The sequence below is a fragment of the Dasypus novemcinctus genome, chromosome 9, assembly GCF_030445035.2.
Source record: "Dasypus novemcinctus isolate mDasNov1 chromosome 9, mDasNov1.1.hap2, whole genome shotgun sequence".
Lineage (NCBI taxonomy): Eukaryota > Metazoa > Chordata > Mammalia > Cingulata > Dasypodidae > Dasypus > Dasypus novemcinctus.
In genome coordinates this window covers 94296412-94301273 of record NC_080681.1, presented here as the reverse complement: position 1 = coordinate 94301273, position 4862 = coordinate 94296412, and positions in this window count along the sequence as shown.

Genomic DNA, 4862 nt, shown 5'->3' with positions numbered 1-4862 from the left:
AGGAGATCTGAATCTCTGGACTGTCCATGTAACAGCCAGGCCCTGCATCTCTGCAGACTTGCAACTCCTACCATCTAATTTATTGGACTCACCCTGGCCAGCTAACAGGGAGGTGAAGAATGTCAACCACCACACCAGGGAGCCAAGAGTGCCTACAACTGCAAGAGGAGAATTGCATCCATCATCCATGTGGAATCTAAGCCTCCCCTTGAGAGGGGGAGTGGACATAACCATCCCAAGGTCCACAGGATGGAGGAATAGAGTATGGATTAGAGTGGACTTACTGATATTCTACTATGGAACTATTGTGATTAGTAATGGAAGAAATTGTAGCACTGATGTGGAGAAAGTGGCCATGGTAGCTGCTGAGGGTAGAGAGAGGGAGGAAGAGATATGATGTGGGGGCATTTTCAGGACTTGGAGTTGTCCTAGGTGGTACTGCAGGGACAGATGCTGGACATTTTATGTCCTGCCATGGCCCACTGGGTGGACTGGGGGAGAGTGTAAACTACAATGTAAACCACTATCCATGTGGTGCAGCAGTGTTACAAAAAGGTATTCATCAAATGCAATGAATGTGCCATGATGATGAAAGAGGTTGTTGATGTGGGAGGAGTGGGGTGAGGGGGGTGTGGGGTATATGGGGACCTCATATTTTTTTAATGTAACATTTTTTTTAATGAAGAAAAAAACTAAAATAAACAAACAAAATCCTTATCAGATATGTGGTTTCCAAATCTTTTCTCCCATTGAGTAAGCTGCCCTTTCACCTTGATAAAGTGCTTTGAAGGATAAAAGTGTTCAATTTCGAGGAGGAGCCCACCTGAGAGCTCCCGGGCTGTCCAGGAGCTCACACTCGACTTCTCTTCAGCCTTGGGTTGAGCGTGGCCATCACCATCATGCTAGGCACTGCTCTACGCTGCTGCGTGCAGCCCATCCACCTGGGCTGGCCTTCAATGCCACCTGCAGCCCTCTCTGGCCAGGTCTCTGCCACCACTGTACATTCAGTTCACTGCTACTCCATGGCTCATATGGGACAGATGGGTTTGATGCTCCTGGATGACATACTTCAACAAGCCAGATTTATCAATATCTGAGAATTGCATAAAGAAATGAAGACACTTTTTGGCTATGATATGGTTCCAGAACCTAAAATCATTGATGCTGCTTTGCAGGCATACAGACTGGTAAATGACTTTGTGAGTGCTGTATGTGTCCTAGAGGTTGATAAGGACAAAGGAGGACCTCATAAAGAAATCTACCCCTATGTCATCCAGCAACTTAGACCAACTTTAAATGAATTGGGAATCTTCCCTTCAGAGAAACTGGGCCTTGACAAAGTGTAAACTCCCTTGGATGGGCTTCCCAAGGATTTATTGATGTTGCTACTTGATTGTAAACTGTCCCCTGGAAATATTAATGATAACATATTAACTTATTCAAACAAGTTTTCCCTTATTGAGTACCAAACCACGTCATGGTAACTTGAACCTTAATTAAAGGGAAATAAGTTTGAACTGAAATTAGGTATTGTTCTATGTGTATCGAGAAGCAGAAAATGAAATGCTATAAGGTCAAAAATAATAATTTTGAGGAGATGCCATTTATCTATTCTTTCATTGTTCATACTTCAAGTCTAAGAAACCACCTCCTGCTACGAGATCTTGAAGATGCTTTCCTACATTTTCTTCTAGGAGTTTTATGGTTCTGTCTTTTATGTTTAGGTCTTTGATACATTTTTTTAAATCTTTATTTTTTAAATTTCTCTCCCCTCCGCCCCCCCCTCAGGTGTCTGTTCTCTGTGTCCATTTGCTGCGTGTTCTTCTTTTTTTGTCCACTTCTGTTGTTGTCAGTGGCACGGGAGTCTGTGTTTCTTTTTTTGTTGCGTCATCTTGTTGCATCAGCTCTCTGTGTGTGCGGTGCCATTTCTGGGCAGGCTGCACTTTCTTTCATGCTGGGCAGCTCTCCTTACAGAAAACACTCCTTGCACATGGGGCTCCCCTATGTGGGGGCACCCCTGCGTGGCACAGCACTCCTTGCGTACATCAGCACTGCATGCAGGCCAGCTCCACATGGGTCAAGGAGGTCCAGGGTTTGAACTGCGGATCTCCCATGTGGTAGACAGATGCCCTATCCACTGGCCCAAGTCCATTTCCCTTTGATACATTTTGAGTTAATTTTTATAAAAGGTTTGAGATATGGGTCCTCTTTCATTCTTTTGTATTTGGATATCCTCTTCTCCCAGCACCATTTGTTGAAGAGAATGTTCTGTCCCAGCTGAGTGGACTTGGTAGTGTTGTCAAAAATCAATTGACCATAGAGGCAAGATCTATTTCTGAACTCTCAATTCAATTCCATTGATCACTATATCTCTCTTTATACCAATACCATGGTGTTTTGACCATTGTAGCTTTGTAATATGCTCTAAGTTCAGGAAATTTGAGTCCTCTGAATTTGTTCTTCTTTTTAAAGATAATTTTGGCTATTTAGGTCTCCTTTCCCTTCCAAACAAATTTGGTAATTGACTTTTCTATTTCTGTAGAGTAGGCTGTTGGAATTTTTATTGGGTTTACATTGAATCTGTAAATCAATTTAGGAAGAATTGATACCTTAATGATATTTAGTCCTCCAGTCCATGAACACAGAATGTCCCTTCATTTGTTTAGGTCTTCTTTGATTTCTTTTAGCAATGTTTTGTAGTTTCCTGAGCACAGGTCTTTTACATCCTTGGTTAAATTAATTCTTAAATATCTGATTCTTTTAGTTGCTTTTGTAAACAGATTTTTTTCCCCCTGATTGCAGCCTCAGATTGTTCACTACTAATGTACAGAAACAGTAAAATGATTTTTGTGTGTTAATCTTGTATCCTGCCACTTTGCTGAACTCATTTATTAACTCTAGTAGCTTTGTTGTAAATATTTCAGAATTTTCTCAATATAGGATCATTTACTAATAGTGAGAATTTTACTTCTTTTGCAGTTTGGATGCTTTTATTTCTTTTTCTTGCCTAACTGCTCTAATTAGAACTTCTAGCACAGTGTTGAATAACATTGGTGACAGTGGGCATACTTGTCTTGTTCCTCATCTTAGAGGGAAATCTTTCAGTGTTTTTGAGTACAATATTAATTGTAGGTTTTCTATATATGCTGTGTATCCTGTTGAGGAAGTTTCTTTCTATTCCTATTTTTTAAAGAGTTTTTTATTGAGAAAGGATCCTTGAATTTGTCAAATGCCTTTTCTGCAACAATTGAGATGATCATATGTGGTTTTTCTCCTTCAGTTTGTTAGCATGGTGTATTATATTAATTTATTTTCTTGTGTTAAATCAACCTTGCATACCAGGAATAGGATCCACTTGATCACAGTGTATAATTCTTTTAATGTGCTTTTGGATTCTATTTGAAAGTATTTTTTTTTTTTGAGAATTTTTGCATCTATATTCATTAGAGAGATTGGTCTGTAATTTTCTTTTCTTGTAATATCTTTATCTGGTTTTGGTATTAGGGTGGTGTTCACGTCATAGAATGAGTTAGGTAGTGTTCTCTCCTCTTCAATTTTTTAGAAGAGTTTGATCAGGTTTGATATTAATTCTTCTCTTCTCCAAATAATTGGTAGAATTCATATGTGATTCCATCTGGTCCTGGGCTTTTCTTTCTTGGGAGGTCTCTTTGATGACTGATTCTATCTCTTTACTTGTGATTGGTCTGTTGAGGTCTTTTATTTCTTCTACAGTCAGTGTATGTTGTTCATGCATTTCTAGGAATTTGTCTATTTCATCTAGGTTGTCTAATTTATTGGCATACTGTTTTTCATAATATCCTCTTATGTTTTTTTATTTCTGTGGGGTCAGTTGTAATGTCCCCCCTCTCATTTCTGATTTAGTTATTTGCATCTTCTCTCTTCTTATTTGTTAATCTAGCTAAGGGTTTATAGATTTTATCGATCTTCTCAAAGAACCAACTTGGTTTTGTTGATAATCTTATATTTTGTTTTCAATTCCTCTTATTTCTCCTCTAATCTTTGCTATTTATTTCTATCTACTTACTTTGGGATTAATTTGCTGTTCTTATTCTAGTTTCTCCAGGTGTTCAGGTAGGCCTTTGATTTGATCTCTTTCTTTCTTTTTAAAATATGTATTAAGGGCTATAAATTTCCCTTTCAACACTGTCTTCACTGCGTCCCATAATTTTTGTATGTTATGTTCCATTTTCATCCATCTTGAGATATTTACTGATTTCTCTTGCAATTTCTCTTTTAACCCACTGATTGTTTGAGTGTGTTGTTTAGCTTACATATATTTGTGAATTTTTCCATTCTCCACCTTTTCTTGATTTCTAGCTTAATTTCATTATGATCAGAGAAGGTGCTTTGTATAATTTCAATCTTCTAAAATTTATTGAGATCTGTTTTGTGACCCATCATGTTGTCTATCCTGGAAAAAGATCCATGAGCACTTGAGAAGAATGTATATCCTATTGATTTGGGTTACAATGTTCTGTATATGCCTTTTAGGTCTAGTTTGTTTAACATATTATTTAAGTTCTATGTTTCCTTATTGATCCTCTGTCTAGTTGATCTATCTGTCGATGTGAGCAGTGTATTGAAATCTCCAACTATGATTATAGAGATGTCTTTTTCTCCCTTCAGTTTTGCCAGTGTTTGCCTCATGCATTTTAGGGCACTCTGGTTAGATGCACAAATATTTATGATTGTTATTTTTTCCTGGTGGACTGCCTCTTTTATTAATATATAACATCCTTCTTTATCTCATTTAACAGTTTTGCATTAAAGTCTGTTTTGCCTAATATTATATAGCTATTCCTCCTTTTTTTTGGGGGGGGGGCTACTATTTGCATGGAATA